The 12,668-nt window shown below is 43.3% G+C and overlaps 1 pseudogene; it reads right to left on the reverse strand.

The window, feature by feature from the left end:
- Positions 1 to 6,669: 6,669 nt before the first annotated feature.
- Positions 6,670 to 7,918, reverse strand: LOC144579119 (putative uncharacterized protein CCDC28A-AS1; annotated as a pseudogene).
- Positions 7,919 to 12,668: the final 4,750 nt, after the last annotated feature.

The raw sequence follows: 12,668 nt of genomic DNA on the forward strand, positions 1-12,668 counted from the left end.
TGATCCACCCTCCTTGGCCTCCCAAAGTGCTGGGATTACAGGCTTGAGCCACTGAGCCCGGCCTTGTGCTGAGTGCTTTATGAGGACTGTCCTGATTGATACTGACTTCAGCCCTTTGTGGTAAATGCCATACAGCACAACAATTAATCATAGGCTCTGAATTCGCCACTAATCTGTGTGGTCCTGGGGAAGTGACCTAAAATGATGATAATAGTCCCTTCTTTATAGGATTGTTTATAAAAATTAAAGGAAACAGGGCTGCTGCGAATGATTGGGCAGTTTGTGCCTGGAGGAAGGTAAACTACTAAGGGAATAAATAAGGCTGAAATCCAGTGCCTACCCTCGACCCCTGTACCCCACCACAGGGAGGTATGACCCCAAGGAAAGGGTGCCTTTTTCTTATTTGTGCCAAGGCACCATATAGACTAGCAGCCCTGAAATGAGAGAACTGCTTAGAAAAGTACCTGCAGTAAGTGGTCAATACAAGTTACAATTACTATTAGCATTAGATTACTGTTCTTATTCTCCAGATGAGAAAACCAAAGCTTAGAGAGGCCATGTAGTTTGCCCGTCAGAGGGCTAATGCAAAGATTCTTGTCAATATATAAAAATTCAAACAACCCAACAAAACATGCAAAGGACATTGATCACAGAAAAAGAATAAATATACGAGAAGATACAAAAACTTACTTATAATTAAACAAGAAGAAGTTAAAACAATAAAATATCTTTTTCACCTATACGTTTGGTAAACTTTGATTACATCCAATATTGAAAAAGAGTGTGTGCAGGGCATGGTGGCTCATGCCCATAATCCCAACATTTTTGGAGGCTGAGGCGAGAGGATCATGTGAGCCCAGAAATTTGAGGCCAGCCTCGGCAACATAGGGAGACCTTGTCACTACAAAAAATTAAAAATTATCCTGGTGAGGTAGCACACACCTGCGGTTCCAGCTACTTCGGAGAATGAGGTGGGAGAATCTCTTGAGCCAGGAGGTAAAGGCTGCAGTGAGCCATGTTTGTGCCACTGCACTCCAGCATGGGAAACATAGAGAGAACCTGTCTCAGACAAACAAACAAACAAAAAGACTTTGATTCTGATGTTTCTCCCATATCTCCCCAGCTTGGGAATTACTAGTTTATCATTTATGTCTATAAAACAACATTTCTTTTCATTTTAGAGGTTTTAAATAATTAATTATGCTCCAAATTCAGCAGTGCCAGAATCACTGGAGAGGGGAAGGAGGAGATTGGAAGAACTAGCCTGCAGGCATCCCTCTCTAGAAATGCAGACTCTCTTGGAGACTTGGAGTCTTGGGTGGGGCCAAGGAATCTGCATTTTAACAAACTCCCTGGATGACTCCACACTAGGACTGGGAAGCCTGATTAGAAAATTGGGTCAGTTCAACTTCTCCAATCTCAGCCCTGGTGAGTGGGGCTGATCCATGCAGATCTAGAATCAGGAAGCAGCCATATAGTCAAGGTTATCCCAATATTATCACGGTCGACAACAGCAGCAGCAGCAGGAGCAGTATCTTAGTTACTGTCATAGTCATCATCATCATCATCATCATCATCAAAAACATTTATGGGTACCTATTATATGAAAGGTAATCATCAACTTTAAAAAGCAGAAACAAGGGCGGGACACAGTGGCTCATGCCTGTAATCCCAGCACTTTGGGAGGCTGAGGCGAGTGGATCACCTGAAGTTGGGAGTTCAAGACCAGCCCGACCAACATGAAGAAACCCTGTCTCTACTAAAAAGACAAAATTAGCCGGGAGTCATGGCGCATGCCTGTAATCCCAGTTACTCAGGAAGCTGAGGCAAGAGAATCGTTTGAACCTGGGAGGCAGAGGTTGTGGTGAGCCAAGATCGTGCCATTGCACTTCAACCTGGGCAACAAGAGAAACTTCGTCGAAAGAAAGAAAGAAAGAAAGAGGAAAGAAAGGAAAAGAAAGAAGAAAGAAAGAAAGAAAGAAAGGAAAGAAAGAAAAGAAAGAAAGAAGGAAGGAAGGAAAGAAAGAAGGAAGGAAGGAAAGAAAGAAAGGAAGGAAGGAAGGAAGGAAGGAAGGAAGGAAGGAAGGAAGGAAGGAAGGAAGGGAGGGAGGGAGGGAAGGAAGGAAGAGCAGAGGGCTGTAGGATATAAAGGCTGTGAAGAATGAGTCTAGATTCAACCGGAAGTTGCTTAAGAAGAAGTATGGTAAGTCAGTAAAATATATCTGCTGCTTATACAAAGAGATTTCATATATAATGGAGGCCAGAAAACTTATGACACCACTGATTTGATTTTTTTGTGACAGGGTCTTGCTCTGTCACCTAGGCAGGCGTGCAATGGTACAATCACGGCTCATTGTAGCCCCCACCTCTGCAGGCTCAAGTGATTCTTCCACCTCCACCTCCCAAAGTGCTGAGATTATAGACATGAGCCCCTGCACTCAGCCCACTCCTTTCTGTAAGAGACGAGAAGAATTCAATCTTTCCAGAAGAAAACTTGTATCTTCATAGAGATCTGGGTGAGGATTTGCAAATCAGCATATCTTGTAGATAAGTTTTGCTCATTTGAAAGCCCAATTTAACCTTAAAAGACAAGCTTATTTCAGTTTTTCCCAGGAATGATAAAGTGACCTTTGAAATTGTGGAGCCTGGGCCAGGGGTGGCCGGGGCCACTGAGTCCCTTGGTCCCCTGGGTCATGCAGACTGGGAATCTTCTTGTCTGAAGCTCTGTGGGAGCAGGAATTCATTATTTATCTTTTTTCTTTTTTTTAGAAAAATAGTATTTGACTTACTATTTTTCATTGTTTATCAACTATACCTACAGCTAGAGCCAGGGTCTGGCGTGCTCAATAGATAGTTCTTGTATTCATAAATGAAAGTGGTCATAAACTCACCCGAAATGTTTACCGAAAACATTTTGCAGGGCATAAAAACCATTTGATGCAGCTGACAAAAGGTTTTCTTTCTCTGTCTCTCTTTTTGCTTTCTTTCTGTCTTTTGTGAGATAGTCTCACTCTGTCGTCCAGGCTGGAGTGTAGTAGCATGATCTCAGCTCACTGCAATCTCTACCTCCCAGTTCAAGCTCATTCCTCAGCCTCTTAAGTAGCTGGGATTCCAAGTGTGCACCACCACACCCAGCTAATTTTTGTATTTTTAGTAGAGATGGGGTTTCACCATATTGGCCAGGCTGGTCTTGAACTCCTGGCCTCAAGTAATTCGCCTGCCTTGGCCTCTCAAAGATCTGAGATTACAGGCGTGAGCCATTGTGCCTGACCAAGTCAAAAGATTTTCATAATCATAGTCCAGTAACAGTAGTCAGGGACAAGAAATCCTTTCTCTATTCTTTTTTGCATATTATCTTGGATTATACTTAGGTTGGTGCAAAAGTAATTGCGGTTTTTGCCATTAAATTACTTTTCGCCAACCTAACATCTTCATAAATTCACAACAGATCCTAGGATTTCTTAAGATGGCTTTGGGAAACAAATATTTACTGAATAAAATGTAGCAAGGCTGGGCACAGTGGCTCGTGCCTATAATCCAAGCACTTTGGGAGGCTGAAGTGGGAGTATCGCATGAGCCCAGGAGTTCGAGATTAGCCTGGGCACATAGTGAGACCCCATCTCCACTAAAATACAAAAAATCTAAAAGATTAGCTGGGAGTGGTGGCATGTGCCTGTGGTCCCAGCTACTTGGGAGGCTGAAGTGGGAGGATCACTTGAGCCAGGGAGTTTGAGGCTGCAGTGAGCTGAGATGGTGCCTCTACACTCCAACCTGGGTGACAGAGGGAGACCCTGTCTCAAACTGAAAAATAAAAATAAAATAAAAAGCCAAATCTATCAAATGGGGCAATTAAATACATTTTTCATTTCCCATATAGACACGTGAGAGCTGCAAGTCTTCATGCTGGTTTTTTTGGTTTGTTGGTTTGGGGTTTTTTTTGAGACAGAGTCTCGTTCTGTTGCCCAGGGTCTCGTTCTGTTGCCCAGGTTAGAGTGCAGTGACGCAGTCTCAGCTCACTACAACCTCTGCCTCCCAGGTTCGAGCAATTCTTATGCCTCAGCCTCTCCAGTAGCTGGGACTACTGGCATGCGCCACCACATCTGGCTAGTTTTTTTGTATTTTAGTAGAGACGGGGTTTCATTGTGTTGCCCAGGCTGGTCTCAAACTCCTAAGATCAGGCAATATGCCCATCTTGGCCTCCCAAACTGCTAGGATCACAGGCGTTACAAAGTTCAAAAAACAGATTTGTTTTACTAATGTAGAACAAAATTTGAAAATAATCCTCATTAAACTTAATATCATTTTGTTTCTACACCAATCAGAACAGTTCTATTCTTACTGAAGATCTATTTTCAGGTTTAGATCTTTGTTAACCAATGAAATTAACCTGTATTACAATATTTATGCTTACATTTTAAAACATTTAACAACATTACATAAGGAAACAATTTGTGTTTTTGAGACGGAGTTTCCCTCTTGTCACCCAGGCTGGCGTACAGTGGCGAGATCTCAGCTCACTGCAACCTCTGCCTCCCGGGGTCAAGTTATTCTCCTACCTCAGTCTCCTGAGTAGCTGTGACCACAGGCTGGTGCCACCACACCCAGCTAATTTTTGTATTTTTAGTAGAGATGAGATTTCACCATATTGGTCAGTCTGGTCTTGAACTCCTGATCTCGTGATCTGCCTGCCTCAGCCTCCCAAAGTGCTGAGATTACAGGCATGAGCCACCGTGCCTGGCCCAATCTTTGTATTTTTAGTAGAGCTGAGGTTTCACCATGTTGACCAGGCTGGTCTCGAACTACTGACCTCAAGTGATCTGCCCACCTCTACCTCCCAGAGTGCTGGGATTACAGGTGTGAGCCACGGCGCCCAGCCTGGAAACACTTTTATCAGTATTATTAATGATCTATTTATATTGTTTCCCTTCTGTTTATGGCAAGTGATCTTTTCAAATTTTTAATTTACAGTAATGCTGTATGGTTTCTTTTTCAAAAAATGGGGCCAGGTATGGTGGCTCACGTCTGTAATTCCTGCACTTTGGGATGCTGAGGTAGGCAGATCGCTTGTGTTTAGGAGTTCGAGACCATCCTAGGCAACATAGCAAAACTCTACCTCTACCCAAAATACAAAAACTTAGCCAGGGACAGTGGCACTCACCTGTGGTCCCAGCTACTCTGCAAGCTGAGGTGGGAGGATCACTCAAACCCAGGAGGTGGAGGTTGCAGTGAGCCAAGATCACTCCACTATACTCCAGCCTGGCTGACAGACCTCATAGCCAAAAGAAAAAAAAAACGGGGAGAAAAATTGAATGTAAGTTTAAAAATGGAATCAATTAAAAGAAAAACATTAAGTAGTTAGTAGCATAAGTGGTGTAGAGAATCAGCAAAAATCTCAATTGTATACGGTAGATACAAAAAAAGAAGAAAGAAAAAATTTAAAAAGTAAAAAAAAAAAAAAAAAAAGAATTGGCAAAAATCATGAAGAAGTTTTCAGAATGACCAAATTTGGCAAAACAGTGAGCTTTAGAAGAGTATGAAACCAGCATGCAGTGCAGACAAGGCTGGCTAAATGAGCTGCCTCTGCTAGCATCACATGTGTCATGCAGTGGGAGCCACTAAGAGTTGGAAACACGGGAGACTCATGACTGATCTGCCTTCTTAGCAGATCCTTATGAGGGTGGTGTAGAGAAAGGACTGGAAGGCACAAAAGAAGGCAGGGAGGCCAGCAAGGGACTGACACAGCACTAATCCAGGAGGAAGTGAAGGTGGGTGACCCTCAATGCTGCCAGTGGGATAGAGAGAATAAAGTGTTATCATGGCACGACTTGGTGACTGAGGTAGAAGACCCTTAATTTTCTGGCTTAGATAACCAGATCAACAACAGACCCTTCACAGAAATCAGGAACAAAGGATCCATACAGAACAAAAGAGGAGAATCCGGTTTTCAGGGAATTCTGCTGATGGCCAGGCATGGTAGATCAAACCTATAATCCCAGCACTTTGGGAGCCCAAGGAGGGAGGATAGCTTGAGGCCAGGAGTTTGAGACCAGCCTGGGCAACATAGTGAGACTCCATCTCTACAAAAAAATAAAAAATAAATTAACCAGGCGTGGTGGTATATGCCTGTGGTCCTAGCTACTTGGGAGGTTTAGATGGGAGGATGACTTGAGCCTGGGAGTTTGAGGCTGCAGTGAGCTCTATGTCACCACTGTACTCCAGCCTGAGCGACAGAACAAGACTCTGTTTCTAAAGAAAAAAAAAACAGTAAACGGCCGGGCATGGTGGCTCAGACCTGTAATCCCAGCACTTTGGGAGGCCAAGGCGGGTGGATCACGAGGGCAAGAGATTGAGACCATCCTGGCCAACATACTGAAACCCGGTCTCCACTAAAAATACAAAAATTAGCTGGGCATGGTGGCACATGCCTGTAATCCCAGCTACTCGGGAGGCTGAGGCAGGAGAATTGCTTGAACCCGGGAGGCGGAGGTTGCAGTGAGCTGAGATCGCACCATTGCACTCCAGCCTGGCACCTAGCGACGGAGAGAGACTCTGTCTCAAAAAAAAAAAAAGCAGTAATCGGCCGGACACAGTAGCTCATGCCTGTAATCCCAGCACTTTGGGAGGCCGAGGCGGGTGGATCACAAGGTCAACAGATCGAGACCATCCTGGTCAACATGGTGAAACCTCGTCTCCACTAAAAATACAAAAAATTAGCTGGGCATGGTGGCGTGTGCCTGTAATCCCAGCTACTCAGGAGGCTGAGGCAGAAGAATTGACTGAACCCAGGAGGCAGAGGTTGCCGTGAGCCAAGATCATGCCATTGCACTCCAGCCTGGGTAACAAGAGCGAAACTCCGTCTCAAAAAAAAAAAAAAAGAAAAATTAGCTGAGCTTGGTGGTGCACACCTGTAATCCCAGCTACTCGGGAGGCTGAGGCAGGAGAATCGCTTGAACCTGGGACACGGAGGTTGCAGTGAGCTGAGATCTTGCCATGCACTCCAGCCTGGCAAGAGAGTGAGACTCCATCTCAAAAAAAAAAAAAAGAAAGAAAAAAACAGTAATCAAAATTTTTTAAAGAGAAGGAATGGAAACCCACCTACATATTAGTTTGCTAGGGCTGCCACAACAAAGTATGATACAGACTGGATGGCTTGAAGAACAGAAATGTTACTAGGTGCAGTGGCTCGTGCCTGTAATCCAAGCACTTTGAGAAGCCAAGGTGGGCGAATCACCTGAGGTCAGGAGTTCAGGACCAGCCTGACCAACATGGCGAAACCCTACCTCTATTAAAAATACAAAAATTAGCTGGGTGTTGTGGCAGATGCCTGTTATCCCAGCTACTTGGGAGGCTGAGGCAGGAGAATTGCTTGAACCGGGAGATGGAGGTTGCAGTGAGCCAAGATTGCACTACTGCACCCCAGCCTGGGTGACAGAGTGAGACTGTTTAAAAAAAAACAAACCAGAAATGCATTTCCTCATAGTTCTTAGGGCTAGAAGTCCAAGACCAAGGTGTTGGCAGGTTCATTTCCTAAGGGCCTCTCCATTGGCTTGCAGAGGGTTGTCTTCCTGTATCTCCACATGGTCTTTGATCTGTACATGTCTGTGTGCAAAAATTTTATATACCATTTTTAAAAATACCTTGGCCGGGTGTGGTGGCTCACGCCTGTAATCCCAACACTTTGGGAGGCCGACGTAGGCAGATCACCTGAGGTCAGGAGCTCGAGACCAGCCTGACCAACATAGTGAAACCCTGTCTCTACTAAAAATACAAACATTAGCTGGGCATGGTGGCGTGTGCCTGTAGTCCCAGCTACTCAGGAGGCTGAGGCAGGAGAATCGCTTGACCCCGGGAGGCAGAGGTTGCAGTAAGCCAAGATCATGCCACTGCACTCCAGTCTATTGACAGAGAGGGATTCCATCTCAGAAAAGAAAGAAAATTGGGGGGCCAGGGCAATAGATGAGTCATCTGGAGGATGCTGAGTCACTCCATTGTGATAGAGAGCTTGGGGGAGACAGGAAGAGTGTGGACCAGAGAGTAGAGTCTAATGAAGAAGGAGGAGGGAGAGAAGGCAGAACTAAAAGACTTGAAGGAATTTTCAGTGAGAGAGAGGAGAAAGAATGTTCAGGCAGGGGCACTACTGAGCAAAGAAGATATCAATCTGCCTTCTGGCCCTGAGGTGGGAGGAGTCGGGGGAAATGCAGCCTTCAGTGGAGATCGCCTCAGGAGAGGACACCAAGGGAGGATCCTGGGGGAGCCATGATTCAGTCTGGGCAGGGGCATGCTGTCAGAAAAGATCTCCAAGGAAAGCTAAGACTCACCAGGAGGCTGGGGCCAAAGCAGAAGGAAGAGTGTGAGAAGTTAGCTGAGGAAGCTCAAGAATGGAGTTAATCAGCTAGAGCCAGAGGCCAGGAAGCATTCCAGAGACATGGGAGGAGCGAGACACAAGGGGAAGGGGCTCAGGTTCAAGCAGAACTGTAGATCAACAACCTTTGCTCAGGCACAGGAATTGCTGGAGCATGAACATTTTGGCCGATAATTTTTTCTCTATTTCTCTGGATTAAGTATATGAAACTTCCGTGGGATTCTCAGATGCTTAGGCTTCTAGAATCCTCAGGATTCAGTGTTTTTGCTAGACTTTATATGCCTAATGTTTGCAGTGGAAAAGGGCCGTGGGTCTCTGGTGTCAGCTGGTATATGGCTCGGTGGTTCCTGGGCCATGCCCCTGCTTCTGAGCGCCCTGGGTTTCATTTTTGCCCACTCGGTATTTGTAGCTCACTCCAGTCTTCCCCAACTTCCAGATGGCTGAGTGGGGTGACTGCCAGGAGCAGTTTGGTTAATATCAACATAAAGAGCTTGGAAAGGAAAGGGACTCGTGGAACAGAAAACAAACGCCACATTAGTGGAAAGCTTGCTCTCATGGGGGGATAGGGCTGCCTCAGTTTCGCACCAACACTAGACTTTGTAAGTGAAGTGTAAATATTGGTTAGAGGAGCAAATGAATAGTCCCTCTGAGTTCTGTTTCAGTCTGCAAGCCACAGCCTTTGAGGCATCAGAGGAATGGGAGAGAGGCTGTCCAGTTTGCCCCTCTCTAATGACACTACCAACTCTAAAATGAGAACCAAGTGGTCAGAAGTTGGAAATAAATAGGCCGAGCATGGGAGCTCATGCCTGTAATCCCAGCACTTTGGAAGGCTGAGGTGGGTGGATCACAAGGTCAGGGGTTCAACACCAGCCTGGCAAACATAGTGACACCCTGTCTCTACTAAAAATACAAAAAATTAGCCAGGCATGGTGGCGGGCGCCTATAATCTTAGCTACTCAGGAGGCTGAGGCAGAAGAATCACATGAACCTGGGAGGAGGAGGTTACCGTAAGCTGAGATCACACCGTTGCACTCCAACCTGGGCAATAAGAGTATAACTTCGTCTCAAAAAAATTTTTAAAAAAAAAATTGGAAAAAAATGACCAGGCCACATGCAGAGAGGCTCATGCCTATCTATAATCCCAGCACTTTGGGAGGCCAAGGCAGGCAGATCACTTGAGGTCAGGAGTTCAAGACCAGCCTGGCCAACATGATATAACCCTCTCTCTATTAAAAATACAAAACTAGACAGGCATGGTGGTGGGCGCCTGTAATTCCAGCTACTTGAGAGGCAGAGGCAGGGGAATGACTTGAACCTGGGAGGTGGAGGTTGCAGTGAGTCAAGATCATGCCACTGCACACCAGCTTGGGTGATGAAACGAGACTCTCTGAAAAAAAATATGACACCAAATAAGGAATCAGCTTCAGTTATCTCCATATCTTTCCTTAAATACATCATCCTTTCCTCATCAAAACAATAAATGCACTAATTAACTTTATATATTTTGGTCTCTTACTCTAAAAGCTGTATTCTCCGATCACAATTCAAGTTTTCTTCCATTCTTTTCTCACCTCCTTTTTCCTCTCTACTTGCACCAAAGTTTGCTTGTTTTTCGTCTTATCCTAACGTCTTGTTTCATAAAAGCCAAACTTTCTTATATTGTACTGAAAACAAAAAGCAGACATTTTCTAAAATCTTCCCACCAGTATAATAAGTTATTTTCAGAGTGGTGCATTTTCTCCATAATTGGATAATGCTTCTACTCTTTTTTGCTATTGACATTTTTCCCAGGTCCCATTTTGGGTTTTTGTTTGTTGTGTGGGTGTGTACTTTTACACTTCCTTGAATAAGCTCATTTCTGTTCCAACAAGGCATGTGTAAGTAGTCGTTTATTAATTCAACAGATATTGATTTTTCAAAAATTGATATTTGCTTATCCTATAGTGTGCAAGGTTTTTTAAAAAGTAAATTATAAGGCTGGGTGCGGTGGCTAACGCCTAAAATCCCAGCACTTTGGGTGGCCAGGCAGGTGGATCACTTGAGGTCCTGAATTCAAGACCTGCCTGGGCAATACAGTGAAATCCCGTCTCTACTAAAAACAATACAAAAAATTAGCCATGCATGGTGGCAAGCACCTGTAATCCCAGCTACTCTCGAGGCTGAGGCAAGAGAATGACTTGAACCCGAGTGGCGGAGCTTTCAGTGAGCAGGGATCGCGCCACTACAGTCTAGCCTAGGTGCTTGGCCGACAGAGGGAGACTTCGTCTAAAAAAAAAAAAAAAAAAAAATTACACATAAGGATTCATCATCAAAGAGCTTCAGATTTACATACTTGAAGATATCAGAGAAGTATACTAACTAGTGCAAGGTAGAAAACCAGGTAGGAGACATAGTTAGATTGCTATTTGTGGTGGTTTTTTTCACAGATATGAGTAAACCACAGTGCTGAGACGGGAAGAACCTTTTCTGCGCCCAGCAGGACGTTGGTCCAAGATGGCAGCCATTCGAAGTTAAGAGCACTGAAGCTATTCTCAATTCATATTACTGTTTTCTGCCTTTGGAAATATGTAGAAATGTTAACAAAAGCTAATGTGCCAATATTTCTAGGAGGCTAGAAATTAATGTGTAATACATTTTATATTCCATTACGGTATTTATTAAAAATAATTACATTCCATTCTAACTCACTGTTGATGCTCTGCCATTTCAAAGAAGCAACAAGCATGTTACCAAACAGCAGTGGAAAATAAATGAGAAATTTTATTTGGGTTGAATAATTTCTCAAAATGTTTTATTTTCCAGTGATGAAAAACATGCAACTGTCTACTATTTTTTTTTTAGACGGAGTCTCGCTCTGTCACCCAGACTGAAGTGTAATGACGCGACCTCCACTCACTGCAACCTCTGCCTCCCAGGTTCAAGCATTCTCCTGCCTCAGCCTCATGAGTAGTTGGAATTACAGACGCCGCCACTACACCCAGCTAATTTTTGCATTTTAGTAGAGATGTGTTTCACCATGTTAGCCTCTCTAACTCCTGACCTCAAGCAATCCACCCACCTCGGCCTCCCAAAGTGCTGGGATTACAGGCGCGAGCCTCCGTGCAGGGTCTGCAACTGTCTATTCTTATTTTATACTGGCATTGGTTCCTTAATAAGTTGCCTTGATTATATTGTAAAAGGCAATTTAACAAAACATTATTACAAAGAACTTGCATTTTAAACACAGTTTTTATCTGTTTATTTAAGTTCATCAAATGCTTTTTTCTGTTTAAATAAAAAACAGGGACCAAAAACAATTATTTTGATTTTGACATTCAATAATTCAGGCCATGACCAATAAAAATTGTATCTAATTAATACGTGACTGAAAATAGATATGAAAATGTAACTTCCAAACCCCTAGAGGGGGCGTCCACCCCACAGATCCCTACAGAGATGTATGCTGTAACAGAAGTGAAGAGTCGCTAGGTGGCTCTGTCATTTTTAAATAAAACTACGGTACACACACACACACACACACACGCACTAATGTACAGTTAAGAAACAAAATACCCCACACAGGTAGGACCTTTAATCAAAACAAGAAAGAATAATCTGACATCCTGGTCTCTCATTCTGAATAATTTGGAACTATTGGGCTGATAATATAAAGAAAAACTGCAAAGATAAGAGAAATTATTATATTCTTAAGGACATAAATTACTAAAGGAAGATGGTTTCAAATTTTTCGTAATTTATTGTCATCTAGGTTCCCAGCTTTTCTTTTGGAATTTCTCTTTTTAGTTTAAACCTTTACATGTAAGGACAAATATTAAATGTCGGTATTATAACTTATTTTTAAATGTTTTCCAATTTCTTTTCATAGTTGTCATTCTTATTTAAAAAAACCAAACAACTTCATTTCAGGCCATTCAGGAAGAAAAAACAAACAACACAGGGCTTCTCTAAATTATGAAAACATTTTAGATCCTTGAACCAAAATACAATCAAGACAGACACTATTCTCTACAGCATTTGCCAGGAGATTGAATAGAAATAGTGCTTTAAAGGGTGGACAATAATTTCCTTCTGGTCCCAGAAAAGACGATTAAGTAGTGACATTCGAAGTGTGATTTGCATTTTAGATAAACACATTTGCTGATTAAATATCATTGGATTTCGTTTTTAAGAGATGAGATAGCAGAAGAAAAAAAAATCCCCCCAAATACATAACTAATTTCATCATAAAAATAAATGCTTTCGAGGAGAAGGGAAGTTTCCGAATGGTTAAATATTCTGAACTGCCAGTGGGCAATTGGCAAATAGT

The sequence above is a fragment of the Callithrix jacchus genome, chromosome 14 (genome assembly GCF_049354715.1).
Source record: "Callithrix jacchus isolate 240 chromosome 14, calJac240_pri, whole genome shotgun sequence".
Taxonomy (NCBI): Eukaryota; Metazoa; Chordata; class Mammalia; order Primates; family Cebidae; genus Callithrix; species Callithrix jacchus.